Source organism: Acomys russatus, chromosome 15 (assembly GCF_903995435.1).
Source record: "Acomys russatus chromosome 15, mAcoRus1.1, whole genome shotgun sequence".
Lineage (NCBI taxonomy): Eukaryota > Metazoa > Chordata > Mammalia > Rodentia > Muridae > Acomys > Acomys russatus.
Window position 1 is genome coordinate 67,084,439 of NC_067151.1, and position 19,873 is coordinate 67,104,311.

At 49.5% G+C, this 19,873-nt stretch overlaps 5 non-coding genes across 5 annotated transcripts; 3 read left to right on the forward strand and 2 right to left on the reverse strand.

The window, feature by feature from the left end:
• Positions 1-5,533: 5,533 nt before the first annotated feature.
• Positions 5,534-5,605, reverse strand: Trnaq-cug (transfer RNA glutamine (anticodon CUG)). Its single transcript has one exon. It is a non-coding gene; the product is annotated as a tRNA-Gln (tRNA).
• A 3,092-nt stretch (positions 5,606-8,697) lies between these two features.
• On the forward strand, positions 8,698-8,771 carry Trnan-guu (transfer RNA asparagine (anticodon GUU)). Its single transcript has one exon. It is a non-coding gene; the product is annotated as a tRNA-Asn (tRNA).
• Positions 8,772-13,358: 4,587 nt separating this feature from the next.
• Positions 13,359-13,430, forward strand: Trnae-uuc (transfer RNA glutamic acid (anticodon UUC)). The gene has a single exon. It is a non-coding gene; the product is annotated as a tRNA-Glu (tRNA).
• Positions 13,431-18,325: 4,895 nt separating this feature from the next.
• On the reverse strand, positions 18,326-18,398 carry Trnak-cuu (transfer RNA lysine (anticodon CUU)). Its single transcript has one exon. It is a non-coding gene; the product is annotated as a tRNA-Lys (tRNA).
• A 772-nt stretch (positions 18,399-19,170) lies between these two features.
• LOC127199678 (U1 spliceosomal RNA) lies at positions 19,171-19,338 on the forward strand. The gene has a single exon (XR_007831956.1). It is a non-coding gene; the product is annotated as a U1 spliceosomal RNA (small nuclear RNA).
• The last annotated feature ends 535 nt before the right edge of the window (positions 19,339-19,873 follow it).

Below are 19,873 nucleotides of genomic sequence, written 5' to 3' on the forward strand. Positions count from 1 at the left end.
CAGTCCACACAGGCCTTGAGCTTGCCATCCTCCTGCCTCAGCCTTCCCAGTAGCTGGGATTACAGACAGAAGCAAGGGACAAGCTCCCACCATGCCTGTAACCTTTTAATTTGAGATGACTAGTTTCACCTGAGACAACACACATGGGCTAGGTAATTCTCCTGTTCCTCTCTTCCTCAGGTCCCCTCAGTGTGGCACCTGTATCTGGAACCCCTGCATCTAAGGCAGGCAAAAACAAAACAAAATACAAAAAACACACCAGGGTTAGGATCAAGCAGTGGGAGTTCGGGTGGCTGCTTCTGGCAGCACACTGCAGATCCGACACCTCGCTGCTGTTTTCAGATGGGAGCTCACTGTGTCTAGGCAGACCAGGCTAGCCTTGAACTCTCAGAGATCTGATTGCCCATGCCTCCTTAGTGCTGGTATTAAAAGGAAAGTGTGTATGCCACCATAGCCACCTCACTCCCTTTTTAAAGATTTACTTCTTTTTTGTTGTTTTGTTTTGGAGACAGGGTTTCTCTGTGTAGCCTCGGCTGCCCTGGACTCACTCTGTAGACCAGGCTGGCCTCAAACTCACAGAGATCCACCTGCCTCTGCCTCCAGAGTGCTGGGGTTAAAGTCGTGCCCCACCACGTCCAGCTAAAGATTTACTTCTTTTATGTGCACTGAGTGTTTTGTTGGCATGTATGTATGCACGTATGTGTACCACAGACTTGCCCGGTGTCCACTAAGGTAGTTACCTGAAAATGTTAACAAGCATGTGCCTACTGGAAAACAAGCCCAGGCTCTGCTTGAGCACCAAAGCCCTTCAAACACTCCAGCGCCTTCTCTGTTGTTTTTGAGACAGGGTTTCAAGAAGCACAGGCTGTTCGGACCGATCAAGGATGACCTGAGCTCCTAACGTCCTTGAGCCAACTTCCTAAGTACTTAGATCACAAACACGAGGCCACCACGCCGGCAGGCATTGCTCCATCGTCCTCTGCCAGGGACCAATGAATGGACACACGGATCTTCAGCGGTGGCCCCGACATTCTGCTTGGAGTTGTTGAATGGGAGCTTTTCCCGACTGCGGCAGAACACTTCAGAGACCAGGCAGCATGAACCTGGTTACATGTAGGTTACATCCTCGGTACGTATCCATGCTGCAGACTGTGTGGCAGCGAGGATGCTTGTCTTCTCCGTGCAGTGGCCATTCCTGCACTGTGGGGGGTGGGGGAATCTCAGAACTGGAGTTGCCAGCAGGTTTGTTCCTGAAGAAGCATCAGAGAACCTTCTATAACCTTCACTCTATATGTAGTGATTAAAAACAAGATGCCAGGTCAGGCGTGGTGGTACATGCCTTTAATCCCAGCACTTGGGAGGCAGAGGCAGGCAGATCGTTGTGAGTTCAAAGCCAGCCTGGTCTACAAAGTGAGTCCAGGACAGTCAAGGTTACACAGAGAAACCCTGTCTCAAAAAACCCAAAAATAAAAATAAAGTAAGAGAAACAAGAAAGAGAGAGAGACACGAGGAGGGTTTGTCCCTTTATATACTCCTGGGCAGGGGCATGCTCAGTGGCAGGTAGGTAGTGATGTCATAGGTTGCTAGGCAGACTGGGGCAGACTCCTAACAGGCAGTATGCTAACACTTTAACCTTCTCATTACAAGGGAAACGCTAATTGAAATCCTACCTTCGAAGCTGCCTGCACAACATCTTCATAGTTTCACAGAGGAAGACATTTTTATTTGAAGGAGGGAGAAGCACCTCCCTCCACCACCTGTCCTTGGCTCTTGGCTGAGGCCCTTATTACAAATGGCAGCTGTGACAATGGCAAAGCACTGCTGCTGACTTAATGCAAGTTCATTATCATGACAGGAGAGCCTCAGTCTCAGGGAGGAAGCAGGTGAACCAGGGATTCAGACCTGACCCTGATGAGCAGCACACCATGGGGGGGGGTTGGGGGGGATAAAATGGGGGGGGCTGGGGGGGATAAAATGAGGGGGTGGGGTGGGGCAGAGGTCTGGGATGCACCCCTCTGCTCCCTCCTTTGTGATCCTGTCTCCAGTGCTAAGGATGCTCCTAACCCTGAGCCTGAGCACACTCCCCTGCTGTGTGACATCACACTTAAAGAGCTGTCATGTTTTACTCACCCAATGGAGCAAATCTTCTCAGCTAGGGAACAGAGAATAAACCAGAAAGTAGGGCTACCACTAAGGCATTAGGCTAGCCAGTGGTTTCCCTGGGGTTAAAGAAACAGAAACAACTGTTATCACCAAAGCCAGTCATAGCATGGATGACAGTTCACAAAGGCTGGGAACCTGGAGTGCACTGCACAGCCTGCAGGCAGCTGGGCAGGTAGGAAACTGCTTCCCCGGGCAACTCAGACGTCTCAGAGCGTCTCTCTGCAGTCCTTCCTGCTTGTGTGTTTGCTTGTGGAGGGAGGCTTGGGGAATGTGGTCAGTTTCAGTGACTTCCTGAAGCTGTTGAGTTGTTTATTCCTTGAACGTCCTTGCAAGATGCAAATGTTTCACTTCATCTCCCTTTTAACATCCTGTGTCTTAGCTTCCACTTAGAACAGCTGTTGTGCACTTTTGCTTGGAATCATGTCTTTCGATGAGTCCCTCCACTGTGGAAGGTTTTAATCTCCCATGAGGGTCTTGGTACCCGTTTCCCCGAGAGAGAAAGGTAGGGAGGAGTGAGTTCCCTTCCAGCTTCTGCTTAAAACGATTCACGTACCAAGGTCCTAGGTTTTGGGCCAATGTGTCCCAAATCCATCAAACCTAGGATGCAAGGCCGAGAATCCAAAACATTGATGCAAGTGACTCTGAAGGTTAATTTTATATGCTTACATCTATATAAAGGAATGAGTTTGTATTCACTCTACATTTTTTTTCTCTCTCAAGTTTATGTGTCCAAACCTTATGAAAACAGCAGAACCGGATGCCATGGCCCACTTGAGGAGGAGGCAGAGGCAGGCAGATATCTCTGAGTTCGAGGCCAGCCTGGTCTACAAAGTGAGTCCAGGCCAGCCAAGGCTACACAGAGAAACCCTGTCTTGAAAAATAAAAACAAAAAACCAAACCAAACCAAACCAAACAACAACAAAACAGCAACCCCTGAACACTTCAATGTATCTTATAAGAAATGTCATTATTTCTGGAGGAATCTCCATCCCTGATTTCAAACTGTGCTATAGAGCAACAGTAAGTAAAGCAGCATCACACTGGCATAGAAACAGACTGGTTGATCAATGGAGTCAAATCAAAGATCCAGAAATAAATCCACACACCTATGGACACTTGATTTTTGACAAAGAAGGCAAATCCATACAATAGAAAAACATGGTATCTTCAACAAATGGTGCTGGGCTAACTGGATGTCTACATGTAGAAAAATGCAAATAGATCCATATTTATCACCATGCACAAAACTCAAGTCCAAGTGGATTAAAGACCTCAACATAAAACCAGACACACTAAATCTGTTGGAAGAAAAAGTGGGGAAGATCCTTTAATTCATTGGCACAGGAGACAACTTCCTGAACAGAACTCCAACAGCCCAGGTTCTAAACTCAACAATTAATAAACGGGACCTTGTGAGGCTGAGAAGCTTCTGTAAGGCAGGAGACACTGTCAACAGAACAAAGCGACAGCCTACAGACTAGGAAAAGATCTTCACCAACCCTACATCTGACAAAGGTCTAATATCCAAAATATATAAAGAACTCAAGAAATTAAACACCACCAAGCCAAATAACCCAATTAAGAAATGAGGTTCGGAGCTAAACAAAGAATTCTGAACAGAGGAATATTAAATGGCTGAGAAGCACTTAGAAGAAATGTTCCATGTCCTTAGTCATCAGAAAAATGCAAATCAAAATGACTCTGAGCTGGGCATGGTGGCGAATCGTTCAAGGCCAGCCTGGTCTACAAAGTGAGTCCAGGACAGCCAAGGCTACACAGAGAAACCCTGTCTTGAAAAACCAAGGGGGGGAAAAAAAAAGACTCAGATTCCATCTTACAATCATCAGAATGACTAAAATAAAAAACACAAATGACAGCACATGCAGGTGAGGATGTGGAGAAAGAGGAACACTCCTCCATTGCTGGTGGGAGTGCTAACTTGTACAACCACTTTGGAAATCAATCTGGCGCTTTCTCAGGAATTGGGAATAGAGCTTCCTCAAGACCCAGCTATTGAACTCCTGGACATATACCTGAAAGATGGTGCACGGCACAAGGACCTTTGCTCAATCATGTCCATCACAGAGTTATTTGTAATACCCATAATCTGGAAACAACCTAGATGTACCTTAACTGAAGAATGGATAAAGAAATTAGTACATTTAAACTATGGAATACTACTCAGCTATTAAAAAAAAGGGAATCTTGACATTTGCAGGCAAATGAATGCAACTAGAAATGATCATCCTGAGTGAGGTAACCCAGACCCAGAAAGACACGCATGGTATATATTCACTTGTAAGTGGATATTAGCCCAATGTGGATGTCCTCTGGGAGTCTTCACTCAGCAGGGGATGGGGACAGATGCTGAAACTGGCTATTGGACTCCAGGTGAGAGGGGTGTGGAAAAATGGGGAGATAGAAGGACCCAGAGGGTCCAGGAGCCTCACAAGACCATCAAGGCTGGTGAATCTGGACCCAGGGGGTCCTGCACAAACTGTTGTACCAACCAAGGACAGTGCATACAGTAAGCCTAGACCCCCTGTTCAGATCTAGGCAATGGATAACTCATTATCCATGGTTGTTGGGGGAGCGGGGACTGACTCTGACATGAACTCTGGTGCCCCGTATATTGACCACTTCCCCTCGGTGGGGAGGCCTGGGTGCACTCAAAGGAAGGGGAAGCAGGCTATCCGGATGAGACCTGATGAGCTGTGGCCATATGGTGGGGGAGGAGGACCCCTTCTGTCAGAGGTCTAGATGAGGGGAATAGGGAGAAAGGGGCAGGGCGGGAAGATACAAGTAAGGGGATAACAATCAGGGTGTAAACTGAAAAAATTATATATATAAAAAACAAAACTACAATTGAAGTTTAAAAAAAAAACCCTTTCTATTCACTGTTAAAAAAGAAAAAAGAAATGCGATTATTCATGATTACGGTTTGGTATTCGTCTCTTCTCTGATAACTCCTGCTTTTCCGTGGTTCTCTCATCTCCACTTTCAGATCTGTCTGCGGAGGGAGCTTGGGGCTTGAGAGTTCCTTCCGTAGGCCACACCTCTTTGCTGGCTTCCCTCTGAGAGGTCTGGAAATCTCCTTCAGCCTAAAGTCTTTGCTCCGGGAAGCTTGCAAGAGGAAGGCCACACTACCCAAAGAAAACAACCCAGGATGAAACAGGCCACAGGCCGACTGCAGAAAGGAAGCTGCACCGCAAAAACGCAAAGTCTGATGGGCTGAGTTTCCTGCTACAGCTCATTAAGGACAGGGCAGCGGCCCCTCTGTAGTAAGGATCTGGAACCTTCCCAGGAAGGGTTAAGGACGTAACATTGCCTTGTCACCTAAATGAAAGAAAACTGCTTTCCCCAAACGTAAAGGTCCCACCGAGATTTGAACTCGGATCGCTGGATTCAGAGTCCAGAGTGCTAACCATTACACCATGGAACCTTCACAGTGGCTATCTCCTTAACATTTCCTCAACTGTGCGTAGAAGTATTTACCATCCAGTTGGTTTTTTTTTTTTCTTGACTGTCCTACTTGCGTTTCATTTCCACCTGCAAAAAAAAAAAAAAAAAAAAAAAAAAAGCGAGATCAAGTCCGCTCAACTCAGAGCTTCTGCCCCATCGTCTGCCTCAGACTCCATGACTTCCTGTCCTCACCGGAAATTCTCCAGTAAATGGTTTTAGTGTTCTCGTCCTTGACCTTTGTAATGAGCATGTAAGAGCAATGTCAACTGCTCAGTGTAGAAAACCATAATAAGTGTGTTATGAAGTGATAAGGACAGCTGTAGCCAGCTGAGTAGTAAACATGAGTGGCGTATAGTAATAGATAAGCAGACCTGAGTGTGTGATGTGATAAAGAGTAAAGAAACTCAGTGAAAAGTATAGTAATAAAACCGCGGTCGAAAGCCTTCATATCTCACTTCCACCATGACTGCATAAATCCCGACTGCCCGGAACGAGATCCACCGAACGACCGAGACTCTGCCCAAATACCCAAACACGAATGACGGCTCAAGCTCCGAGGACCCTACTGCTGTAACCAGAAGTCGCAGCTCTGGACCTGTCGTCGCTGACACGACTCTCCATCAGGTCGTATAACCCTGATTAGGAATGTTAGATGCTACTCCTATTAGAATTAAGATAGTTATGAATGCTTGAGTATAAGATAGAATAGTATGGAATGGCATTATTATATGATTTGGCCATTTGTGTTTTTGGACTGATTTGGTGTTGTTTTTGTGTAGTGGTGACTGATATTCTTGAACCCGTTTATGTTAATAAACTTAGCAACTGCAAAACCACTGATCAGTCTCAGATTGAGTTCATTCGGGATCCTGAGTGCGAAGTACTCAGTGCTCGCGACACCCTTCGCTTTCCCCACCTTCCAGAACACCTAGATCAGGACTGGAACGCGGGGAAGGGGGGCGGGGGGGCAGGGGCGGGGGGGCACAGGGGGGTGGGGGGCACAGGGGGTTGGGGCACAGGGGGGTGGGGGGCACGAGGGGCACAGGGGTGGGGGGGGGGGGGGGGGAGGCACAGGACAGGGGGGGCACGGGGGGCATAGGGGGTGGGGGTGGGGGGGGGGGGGGGGGGGGGGCACAGGGGGGGAGGGGGGGGGGGGGGGTGGGGGGCACAGGGGGGGAGGGGGTGGGGGGCACAGGGGGGGGGGGGGGGGGGGGGGGGGGCACAGGGGTCTTCACATACGCACATTTGTGTACCTTTGGTGGGCTTAGTGTTTCTTACAACAAATGTGTGTTTAAAAACAAAACAAAATTAAACTCAAGCAACTAAATTAAAGGTTTACATAAGACACTCAAGGTCGTGTTAATCTCAAAAACGTGAAGAGAAAGACCCAAATCACCATCATGACCAAATTCATTAAAGCAAGCTCTTTTATTGGTGTCTTTGGGCGCCCCCCTCTAAGGCATGGTTCAACAGGTCAGCACCGGACAAGAGGAAGACGCGAGTTTTAGAGTTCAGGGGTAGTGGGGATTCCAAATGGGGGATTTGGCAGGCAAGTAGCCGGAATTACAGAAGTGGAATACAACAAGATGGTCGCAACAACGGGTAATCATAGTGAACTTTTAAAACAAAAGTAGCATTGCAAGGTGGTTATTGCAACTTTTTCAAGCAAAGGCATGGTTGCTGTTTCCTGGAACAAGCAGTACAGAACCACTTGTGGTTAAGGTTACAGGTGGGGCACAGCCCAATCCTTGAGAAACAGAGATTTAATAAAAAAAACAGGACCGAATCTTGTTTGTCTTCACTCTAAAATGGCTTTTAAGCCCAAGATGGAGGTAGGCTGGCTCGTCACTAGACTGTACTTGTATGTGTTAAAACACACCATACAGAAGACCAGAGGGCCGAGTTTTATTTTTCTGACTTATTTTTAATAGTCATCTAGGGATAACCACTTTTTAAAATTTGATTGTAAACCTGGTGTGGAGGCACGAACCTTTAATCTCAGCACTTGGAAGGCTGAAGGAGGCGGAGTTCTGTGAGTTCTAGGCCAGCCTGGTCTACAGAGGGAGTTCCAGGTCAGCCGGGGCTCCGTGATTAGATCTTGTCTCAAAACAAAAAATAAATAAATGTAAAATTATCAAACTTTTGTGGTATATTCGCTCACATTTTGCAAAAACAAAAAAAACAAACAAAACGAAACTTAAAATGTTCTCTTTGGGTGGGTGCGGGGGAGCGGGGTTTCAAGATAGTCTATCCCCGGCTGTCTTGGACCTCACTTTGTAGACCAGGCTAACCTCGAACTCACAGAAATATCTATCTACCTCTGCCCCGCAAGCGCTGAGACTAAAGGTGTGCAGCCGCTATGCCGAGCCAAGGAGAAGGTTTTCAATAAAACCACAAACATTTACCTCTGTGTAAACCACTTTGAGAGAAGAATCTGCACACTTGCCGGGCTCCTCAGGTCCTCAAAGGGCGGCTCCCAGCTCCCCTGCCCTGCCTTCTCCACCCCTGCCCTGCCCTCCCTGCCCTGACTTCCCTGCCCTGACTTCCCCTCCCCTCCCCTGCCCTCCCTGCCCTGCCCTCCCCTGCCCTGCCCTCCCTGCCCTGCCCTTCCCTGCCCTGACTTCCCCTCCCCTCCCCTCCCCTCCCCTCCCTTCCCCTGCCCATTCCCCTGCCCTCCCCTCCACTCCACTCCCTCCCCACTCCACTCCCTCCCCACTGTCCTCACCCCACCCACCCCCGCCCTGCCCACGGACCCTAACCCTCCCCGGTGCGAGCTGGGTCCGCTCCGTGACTCCAGCACACACCCGGGGTGACCAGCTCCTGGTCCTTCCCTGAAAGACCCTACGCAGCCTTTCTGGGCGCCCAGGGCGGCGCGACCCCGCCAGCGTGGAGACCCTAAGCGGGCCCCGACCCCCCGATCCCCGGGCGGCGGAGGGATCGCAGCGCCGGGAGCTCGCGGCTCAGTCCGTCCGCCCGAGCTCGGGAACCGGGCGCTGCTTGGTGGCTCCGGTTCCGTCCCCAGCGGCAGTGACACGTCTCTCACCATCCAGCCATCCGCCCCGTTTCCGCGGCGTCTCTGTGGCGCAATCGGTTAGCGCGTTCGGCTGTTAACCGAAAGGTTGGTGGTTCGAGCCCACCCAGGGACGGGCTTCTCTTTTAATGCCTTTATACGGGACCCGAATCGTGAACTGAATAAACCTTCTCTAGACAAGAAACCGTCCCAAGTGCTGGGATTAAAGGCGCCACCACCTCCTGGCTTCGATCTAACCTTTAAAACCTGACAAATAATGTCCCAAGGAATTATGTTCCTACCCGACTGTTGATAAACTAGACTGTGTCTCCATCTTGGGCTTAAAAAAAAAAAAGCTATTTTATAGTAAAGGCAAACTAGGTTCGTTCCTGTTTGTGATTAAATCTCTGTTTTTCAAGGGTTGAGCTTTGCTCACCTGTAACCTTAACTACAAATGATTCTGCACTGCCTGTTCTGGGACGGCAACTGCACCATCTTTGCTTATAGAGGTCGTAGTCACCAACTCCTTATTCTGTCCTGTTTCTGTGAGTCCCACTTACTTGCCTGCCAAGCCCACCACCACGGCCACCACCATTTGGAAACTCTCTACCCCTGACCTATCAGAAACTTATCTTCCCCGTGTCCAGGGCTGAGCTTGAACCCAGCTTTAGAGGGAGGCAGCCGGTGTACGCGATACAAAGAAGCTTGCTCCAAGTTGGCCATTGAACCGGCGGTCTTTATCTCTGACTAACACTGCCCAAAACGCCAAGGCTCCGGCGGGAGGGGGCACAAGCCAGAGTGGTGCGAATCCCTGTGGGCGCTAAAGCGAATCAGGACTGGAAGAGCTCGACCACGGATCTCGCTGCAGGAAAGTCCCAATCTTGGAAAGGTTTCCGCTGCGTCCCCCTCGTCGTGGGGACCCCCATGACCACCAGGGTCCGCAGTCACAGGCAGCTTCAGTTACTCTGGGTTCAGACGGCCCTGCGGCGCCTGGGGCGGTGTGATCCCTAGAGTCGGCGGGAGGCGTTAACATGAGTGGCCGCTTCTTTACGGGACAGGAAACATGACAGTCGGGACCGCGGGCCAGAGCATAAGTTTCTAGATGCCCGTTTTATGAGGAGGAGGGGGGAGGAGGTGGAGGAGGAAGGGGAGAAGAGGAAGAGGAGGAGGGGAAGAGGAGGAGAAGGTAAAGGAGGAAGAGGAGGGGGAGGAGGAGGAAGAGGGAGACCAGTCCCTCCTGGACGAGTTCCTCCGTTGCTAGCCCAGGGTCCATTGGGGCCACAGTCTCCTGGTCTAGGGAGATTGTCAGGCCTTTGCCGCTGTAGAGGAAGCTGGACTCACAGAGGCACCTGGTGCTTTGCCAGCAGCCAGACTTGCACTGTATACAGCCCAAGACTTTCCACCAGGGATAACGCCTGTGCCCCTGCCCCCAGCCTGTGCTCTGGACCTCTCAGCATGTTTCCATGCAGGCCAAGCTCTCTAGGCAGTTCAGTCCCACCACGTACAGTTGCTCTCACCTCCCGTCTGTGTCTAGGCAGGCAGGCATGTGGCAGATCATTTCAAGCGTCTCTCCTGGGTCTATTGCTTCTATTTCCGGGGTCGCCATGGAGCCCAAAGATGTGACCTGACCACTGGTGGGCCTTCTTTCCCAGTCTCCACGGTTGGGAAATGAAAAGGTTGAGTTGTAGATTAGATGGTTACCTCAGTGTCAAATGTAAGAAAAGAAAGGGCAGCTGGAGAGATGGCTGCTCAGCAGTTAGAAACAAGAACGGCTCTCACAGAGGACCTGGGTTTGGCCCCCAACACGCATAATGGCAGCTCACAGCTGTCTCTAACTCCAGGCCAGGAGTATCCCCGGCATCTGAGGGGGACGCATAATAAAGAAAACAGTAAAGCAAGTTGATGGTAAAGATATTTTTTTTTATTTCGCTGATCACTTTCAAACAACTTGGCAGTGTGAAGCTGTGGTCTAGTTTCAATTAAACGGCTCCGTGGCTGCATCACACAACTCTAATAACCTTGGCCTAGGCGCTGCTCGATTGTGGTTTCTGAGTTTCCCTGGCTGTGCAGAACTTGATGGTGGCATTGTACAGCTCGCAGAAGTCCTGCCTTTGTTTCCAGTTCAAATCCCTAATTATTCTGAGCTTGCTAGATGTACTGCTACCCAAAGGAGCAAATGGGCTGGTTGTGTGTGCCAGTGGTGGAACACGTGCACAAGGCTCCAGGCTTAACACTCAGCATCCTCACCTCCCACAGAAAAAGCAAAACAAATAGGTGAATGTTTCAGTTTTGTGGATGTCAAAAACACATCTCAAAACCTCAAAAGCAGTAAGACATAGTTCAATCTGATCATGGCCTCGGGGCTCAGCTTTCAGTTTCCACAGCACTGTGCCCCAGTGTAGTAACAGTTGTATGAAGTATTCATAATAACAGTATGCAGAAAGTCATAAATCAAGGTACTTCCCGACCATCGGGTTGAGCCAGGCACGGTGGCGCACACCTTTAATCCCAGCACTCGGGAGGCAGAGGCAGGCGGATCGCTGTGAGTTCGAGGCCAGCCTGGTCTACAAAGCGAGTTCATGACAGCCAAGGCTACACAGAGAAACCCTGTTTCGAAAAACCAACCAAACAAACAAACAGAGCTGTCTTTGCTCCGTGACTACACTGGAAGCCAAGGTAGGATTCAAGTATCAAAAACAAAATGAATGAGCCGAGCGTGGTGGCGCACGCCTTTAATCCCAGTACTGTGGAGGCAGGGGCAAGCGGATTGCTGTGAGTTCGAGGCCAGCCTGGTCTACAAAGCGAGTCCAGGACAGACAAGGCTAACACAGAGAGACTCTGTCTCAAAAAACCAAAACAAAAAACAAAACAAGAAACAAACGAGCAAACAAACCAAGATGAACGGAGTAGGAAGTCACAGGCACATAAACCTGATTTTTGTCTTTCTGGAGAGAAAAACTTGGGGCGCTGAAGAAAAAGGGTTTTGAGGGCAGCGTTCAAGGTTCAATCAGTCGTGTTAGGATCTGTGAGGGAGACCAAGTGTCCCATAGTGGGGCAGCTCTACCGCAAGAAATCTAGAAGGATCAAGTCCATATTCCTAAGAAGCTGGGGCTCAGGGACGTCCACGCCTAAGCCAGAAGTGCTAAGAACCAGCAGGAATACTGTGCCCATGAGAGGCAGCTTCATTCTAAAACTGAAAACTGCAGTGGGAGTTTGGGTTTCCTTAAAATCTCAAGTTATGTTATGTTGTGTAAATATGTGTTTGTTTTAATCTCAAGTGTGGGATATGGGCCTGCCTTACTTTGTCCACAGCTGTTAACTATGATTGCCTCCTGCAGGCTCTGAGAGGGGTGTGATCTTTGCCAGCTTCCAATAGTTTAATTCTGAAGACTGAAGAAATGCTGCACATGCTGCTTGCTCTGTGCCGGTTAGCTGGATATACTGACTACGAAGATTGGAATTGCCCCCAATAAACATAAACCAAGTCTGGGCATGAGGTCCCAAGGTCTGTGCTTGGAGGGTGAAGACAGATTCCCTCGGCCCGAGAGCGTCTTCAGACCGAAGTCACCTCGCTTGAGAGATAGTCCCGCTTCCAGCGCGTTGCTGCCGAAGAACCTGGCAGCGGCAGGAACCAGAGCTGCACCAGGCGGCTCCTAAGGGTTTCCTCGAGTGATGAAGTCGGCTTGGTCTCCCGATCTCTTAGCACTTTTAAAATTATATGCCTAATATCCCAACAGGACGGAGCCTGTTCACTTTCCCATCAGTTATTTCATCGTCCTGCTAAAAGCAACTCGAAGGAAGATAGAAGAGGCAGGAAGAAAGGAGGATGGAAAAGGAAAATCAGAAGGAATTCGGCGGAGGTGCCGTCACGAGACCTTGTCTTTAAAAAAGAAAAAGGAAATGAACGAGAAAAAAAAAAAAGAAAGAAAGAAAAGGAAGAAAAGAAGAAAGAAATGAACGAGACCGGGAAATGAGGCAGGTAGGGCGAGCAGAGGCGAAGGTGGAACTGCGGTCTCCACCCCTAGCTTTTTGCTAATTCCAGGAATCTTGGCTGCCCGCTGTGTGTGAGACGGAGACAAAGATGCAGCGCGCGAGGAGGCGGGAGGTGGGGGCGAGAGCTTCCCCTGAGCCAGAAAATCCTCAGCTTTCATCTTCGCCTAAACCTCTCCAGGCAGGCAGGCAGCTAGCTGTCCAGGGTCGGAAAACCAAGGGAGTCTTCGCGCTGCCCTCCGTTCGCCTTGCTCTCACTCTGAGCACAGCTGCGGGACAGGACGCTCGGAGCTGCAGAGAAGCCAACACAGCGGAGAGAGAAAAAAGACCCGTTTGCACCTGGAGCTCTTCAAATGAGGGTCTGCCATGGTGACGGAGGTCGGAAGGAAGGAAAAGGAGTACCTTCCTGTGCGAGCCTTCCAGTGAGCCCGTTCCCACGACGGGACCAGATAAGACTCGGCTCACCGCGCGCTGAGCGTCAAACCAACACTTAACCTCACCAGGAACCGAGGCGCACTTGGTGCGGAGGAGGCTGGGGTGGAACTCATTCCAGGCGCGATCTCCTGTCCGTTGGCTTCCGAGGCAGACTGTTACCTAGGCAGTAAATGGGAGAGATGGCGAAGGCCTGGGACGGGAGGAGCGGGCTCAATGCTTGGCCTGATAGCCCTAGAAAACTAATAGGCCTTTCTCTTAAGAGTTTCTTTAAAATGATTAATGAAGAGGCACAAGTGTGTCCCTGGTGGTCTAGTGGCTAGGATTCGGCGCTTTCACCGCCGCGGCCCGGGTTCGATTCCCGGCCAGGGAATACCTGATTTTTGGAGCCCTTTTATTCCCGTGGTCATCCCTCTCCAGCCTTCAAACCTCAAAAAGAACTCTGACCCCACTGTAGATTTTCCAGGAGAGGTGTCTTCTGCACGACGCACCTTCATAGTTTTTAGTAAAGGTAGGGGAGGGAAGAAAGGGAGATAGCAGTTCCAAGTGTTTTTGTTTTTGGAGAAAAGGTTTCTCTGTGCAGCCTTGGCTGTCCTGGGTCACCAGGCTGGCCTCCAACTCACAGCAATCCACTTGCCTCTGCCTTCCGACTGCTGGGATTAAAGGCTTGCGCCACCACGCCCGGCTTTTTTTTTTTTAAAGAGAAGGTTTAGAAGCACATAAAAGAATTACTATATCATTTCTAAGGCTTAATAGTTTATACTTTCCCTTAACTCCTACTGTGATGTTTCCCCACCTTTCTTGCTAAGCCTCTATTTTATGTATTTGATTCACCCTTGGGGGCGGGGTTGGGGGGTAATTCCCACACTCCAAGATCCCTCAGTTTGGCTGCAACTTTCCTTTGCCAGTGTCCTTTCCTGTAAGACCAGCAAAAGGCTTTATCCTCCTAGGGAAGCCCCTCTCGTCCCTCCAAACCCAAAAGCCACTTGTTTCAGACTGGAGACACGTCAGAGGGAGGTCATTTGGGTTTTCCCGGACAGCCTAGGCCCCGCTTGTCCAGCGAGGCTACCTTAGACAGGGTTCCTCTCACTGTGAATGAAACACCATAAACAAAGGGCTTACTGGGTTTACACATCCGCATGGTGGCCCATCACTGATGGAAGTCAGGGCAGGAACTCAAGCAGGACAGGAACTTGGAGGCGAGAAGCTGATGCAGAGCCCATGGAGGGTGCTGCTTACTGGCTTGCTCAGCCTGTTTTCTTATAGAATCGAGGACCACCAGCCCAGGGATGGTCCTACCCACAATGGACTGGGCCCTCCACCATCGACTGCTAATTAAGAAAATGCCCTACAGCCTGGCATGGTGCGCACGCCTTTAATCCCAGCACTTGGGAGGGTTAGGGAGGCAGAGGCAGGAGGATCGCTGTGAGTTCCAGGACAGTCAAGGCTACACAGAGAGACCCTATCTCGAAAAACAACAACAACAACAAAAGAAAGAAAGAAAAAAGAAAAAGAAAGAAAGAAAGAAAAAGCCCTGCAAGTGTGACATTTCTCCCTTCTCTCTCTCTCTCTTCTCTTCCCTCCTTCCCTCTCTCCCTCCCTCCTCTTCTCTTTCTTTCTGAGACAGGGTTTCTCTGTATAGCTTTGCCTGTCCTGGACTTGATTTCTAGACCAGAATAGTCTGGAACTTACAATTCTAACCTCCTGCCTCTGCCTCCCTGAGTGCTGGGATAAATGCATATGGCATGTGCCAGCATGCTCAGGGGTCGGGAGGGGGTGGGGGAGGCATTTTCTTTTTCTTTTTCTTTTTTTTTTTTTTTTTTTTGGTTTTTCAAGACAGGGTCTCTCTGTGTACCCTTGGCCATCCTGGACTCACTTTGTAGACCAGGCTGGCCTCGAACTCACAGCGATCCGCCTGCCTCTGCCTCCCGAGTGCTGGGATTAAAGGTGTGAGCCACCACGCCCGGCCTGGGAGGCATTTTCTTAATTGAAGTTCCCTCTTCTCAGATGACTTTAGTTTTTTGTTGGCTCTTTAGCGGTGCTCACACTCACCCTAGTCTATTTGGTGGTCCTTTTGTTTAGTGGTTGCTTCTCCTCCTCCTCCTCCTCCTCCTCCTCCTTCATGGTCTCAAGCATCCCAGGCTCCGTGGTACCCACTTTGTAAACGCGATGACCTTTAACCCCTGATTTTATTGCCTCTTACCTTCCAAGTGCTGGAATTACAGGCTTGTGACACTCTACCTTGCACTGCATTGGAGTATTGGGTCACTTTGGACTCTACATTGATTTCACACTTAGCAGCTGCCCTCACCACCCAACTGAGGCACAGACACGTGCACTCAGCGCTGCTCCCAACGCAGCGGGAAGAAATAATATCTGCAGAGCAGGCGGTTCCCACACCTCGGAAACCAGCAGAGACCCGTGTGTTAAAGGACTGACGCCTAGGGAGGAACAGATGCCGAGGGCGACAGAACTGGACTGAGGCTCAGCCAACAGCGGCCGCGCGGGGCGAGCGCACACGGCCGGGCGCGTGGCTCGCCGTGATCCTATAGTGGTTAGTACTCTGCGTTGTGGCCGCAGCAACCTCGGTTCGAATCCGAGTCACGGCACTGTCGTCCCTCTGCCTGGCGATCTTTTGCCTTAATAGCGCTCTCTCCCTGGGCTCTGGGATCACCGCACTTCATCAGCTGGGCAAGAACAAACTCCTTACTCTTAACAGCTCTTTGTCTGCATCACACTTCACCAGGTTTTTATGCTAACAAAAAGCGTTGAACTACGTTTCACTTAGAGCAAAACATACTACTGAGTTGATTATGCACACCCAGGTCGTGTTACCTCGAATTACTTTTACTCCAGCAAGACGATTGCAGATGGAGCCAACTGGCCATATTAATGACTACTGACCTATACACATGGTTTTCGTACTTGCTTCCTTCCTTCCTTTCTTCTTTCCCCTCCCCCCTTTCTGTTTCTTCTTTCTCCTTCCTTCCTTCTTTCCTTCTGGGTCTCTCACTCTTTAGCCCCGGCTGACAAGTAGGTTAGGCTTGACTCAAACTCACTGAGATCCACTTGCTTCTGCCTCCCAAATGGTGAGACTAAAGGCTTGTGCCTAACCTAAGTCTTATCTTTTTATAATAACATATATGTACGTACTATTCTCCTGGCTTAAACAATTATATTAAAGCCTGGTAGTGGTGGTGGTGCAAGCCTTTAATTCTGGCACCCAGGAGGCAGAGACAGGTGGATTCCTGTGAGCTCAAGGCCAGCCCAGTCTACAGAGTGAGTTCCAGGACAGCCAGGGCTACACAGAGAAACAAAGCAAACAAAAAGACAAAGCCATGTTAGTAGCTTCATGCTTTTCAAATCTCTGTTAGTGTGCCTATCACCGCATTTGATATTCTTTCAGGAGTGTGTGTGTGTGTGTGTGTGTGTGTGTGTGTGTCTGTGTCTGTGTCTATGTCTATGTCTGTGTGTGTCCTGGCAACCTCACTGTGCATCCATCCAAAGGCCTAGGACATACTAAGTACTTGTTTCACCTTTGAGAGACAGAGCCACTCCTGATTTGGGTCTTGATAATTTTTACTACATTGTTTGAATGAACAACAGATGAAGAAGTGTTTGCGCTATGTGCATTGGGAAAGAACTGCACTCTGTGTCCCTGACTAGAGGGCACAAAATAGGTCTTGGGGCCTGGAAGGCTCACAGATGAACAGTCCTCACGTCTAGTGGTAGACTTGACACCTGTTACTTTAAGACAGAATTTCATACTAGAGTCTAAGCTGTCCTCAAGTAAGGATAGCCAGCAAATAGCTTGAACTTGCTGCCATCCTCTTGCCTCAGCTTCCTGGGTGTTGCGATTACTGGCGTGAACCACCACTCAGCTGACTGACCGCCTTTCATAAGTAGCTTTCCTTGTCAGACTCGGTGGGTAGTCCTTCCTGTCTGCCTATGTGAGTACACTACATAACATCTGGCCATTTCCACTGCTGGTTATGTCCCCTACGTGGACTAGACTGGGTCTTTCCTTTGGCAACACTATTAACAAAACCTACGTCCCTGTGTTCTGTTTGAGTAATGTCGCCCTCTTCTGTCCGGCACTGGAGTGTGCGTTTTCCTCAGTGACGTCAAGACCGAGGAGAAGCAGTGTTCTTGGTGAGGAGCAACAGGTGCTACTTTAGAGACAAGGGTTCTCTGTGTATCCCTGGCTGTCCTCAAACTCAGAGACCTACCCGGGCGCTGGGATTAAAGGTGTGAACCCCACCACTTTTTGAAATCATCTTTATTTTTATGTTGCCAAGAAGTTCTCAGAGAATCCATAATGTTAAGAGAAAACGTTGATCCTTTTAGAAGCTCAGGTTCTGTCACTGGGTGGTCTTCATCATGACTGGGACGCAGGGACTTAGAAACATTCACATCCAGTGGGCTCAGGACTGGTCCTGGTGTTGGTCCCTGACTGTGGCCTGCAAGGACAGAGGAGCAGGAACGTCAGGGGTAAATCCCACCTCAGCAGCTTCTAAGAACTAGAAGGATCCCTAAGGTCTCCTCACAGCTCAGCCCTAGGAGATGCTTTACAGTTGGCTTTCTTTTTTAACCTTTGACCTCATAATAGTTCAAAAACAAAAAAGGTCAACATATAATTAATTTAGGACAAGTACAGAAAGTGTTATTAAGCTATGGTAGTGGGAGCCGGAGAGACACCTCAGAGGACTCAGGTTTGAGTACAGCCCCAACGGATCTGATGCCACCATCTGGCCTCACTGGGCACCCTACATGTACGTGACAGACAGACTGACATGCCGGTAAAACACCCATGCACATAACATTTTACATATATGTGTATACACACACATGTGTACATATGATAATGATGTCTTCTAGCTCCTGAAAATAAAACATACGAGCCACAAGTACAGCCTAATGACTGACCTTGAAGATCTGTAAGAAAGGCTCCCCGTTGGATCAGCCCATCCCCTAATGGAGAGGCTCTTCCAAATCCTCTTCAGCCACCTCCTTCAGTCAAACTACGAAGACATTTGTGGATCTACATCTGCAAGATAAAAAAAAAAGATGTCGTCGCTCTCAGACCACATAGCCTCCAGCACATCCGGAAGAGAAGGCTTTAACTTATAAACAAAGATAGGTTTCTTTCTTTGGTTAAAGTATTTTTAGGCTGGGCTGGAACTCGGGTGGACGTGCGCCACCGCGCGGTTGCTGCGGACTGAACTCAGGACCTCTGCAAGAACAGTGTTCTCCAGGTGCAAAAGTACGCGCCCAACGTGGGGCTCGAACCCACGACCCTGAGATTAAGAGTCTCATGCTCTACCGACTGAGCTAGCCGGGCAACTGCAGCGGCTTCTCCCTTAAGAAAGTCTTTTAACTGGGTGGTGAGGACGCACATATTTAATGCCAGCACTCAGAAGGCAGAGGCAGGCGGATCTCAGCGTGGTCTACAGAGCGAGTTCCAGGACAGCCAGGGCCAAACGGAGAAACCCTGTCTTGGAAAAGCAAAACAAAACAAAACAAAAAAATCGACTCTTCAGACAAAAATAGTAACAGATTATGGAGTCTACAAACTTGGAAGCAAAATTTATGCTAAGAACTGCGCAAGCGCCGCGAAAAGAAGACCGGATTGTCCTTGAGCACAGGCTGTGGGAAGTAAAGCGGATGCTGTAAGCCTTAGAGCAAAACTCTCAAAACTTGCTAATGAGCCAACAAGGTGGCGAATAATGGGGTGATGGCAGGCCCACCTAAAGAGGCAGGGGAGTAAGCCAAAGGCCGGGAGGGAAGGGAGGGAAGCGTGCACGGGGCGGGGGGTGGGGTGGCGGTGGGGGGTGGCGAGTGCGGTGGGGGGTGGCGAGTGCGGTGGGGGAGGAGGGTGAAGGGGAGGGGGGGTCTATGCAGATGAAGGGCGCGCAGGGGCTGCCGGGGCTGCAACGCTTCGCAAACTGGGCAGATTTTTGCCTGGCATGGGAGGGAGGGGGGGCTATAGGTGGCAGCTGTTCTCAGAAGGTAGGTGTGCATCGGAGAAAGCCAGCAATGGCGGACACCAAAGTGACCTTGTGTGCAGAGCGCAGGGCGGGTGCATTTGAGTCAGGGCTGCGCAAGTGTAAAGCATACTTACTTGGCAGGGGAGACACCATGACCACGAAGGTGGTTCTCCAGGGCGAGGCTCACCCATTGCGCTGTGGGGTGTGCTGATCCCTGCGATTTCCCCCAAAGGAGGAAACTCGACTGCGTAACTTGTGGAAATGGGGGACTGCGTGCGGTCATGCTCTCCCCTGGGTTATACTGTGAATGAAAGTAGCAGGTTCTGGCTGGAGTCTTACTTTTTGCACGGAGTACTACTCCGGAGAAGATGCGCGTAAGAGAAACATCCACACAGCTACACAGGATAGTTCGTACGTTTTCATCACTCATAAAGTGTCTGTGATGCTCTAAGATGTGGACGTCATACACCAACCAAGTCCTAGTTCAGAGACGCTTCTGTGTGGAGGAAAACCCAGGTTTGTGGAAGAATTCTTAGTCTGGGCTGTAATGGAATTTAATCTTGGTAGTCTTAACTAAATATATAATAAATATAAATATATAAATAAACATATAAATAAATAGTCTTAACTAAATATACAGTTGACATTTACAAGCAATCCCAGGGCTTTGGGTTTTTGTGTCTTCTGGCTTGAAGATTTTTTTCCTAGGTCTACTTTTAGTGTTTTTATTTACCTGCTGTCCTTACACGATTTGTTTTCAGAAAGGATCATTCCAGTGAGAGACATTCTAAACCTGAGACTTCTATTTGGCTCTTGGGTAACTGCGGTT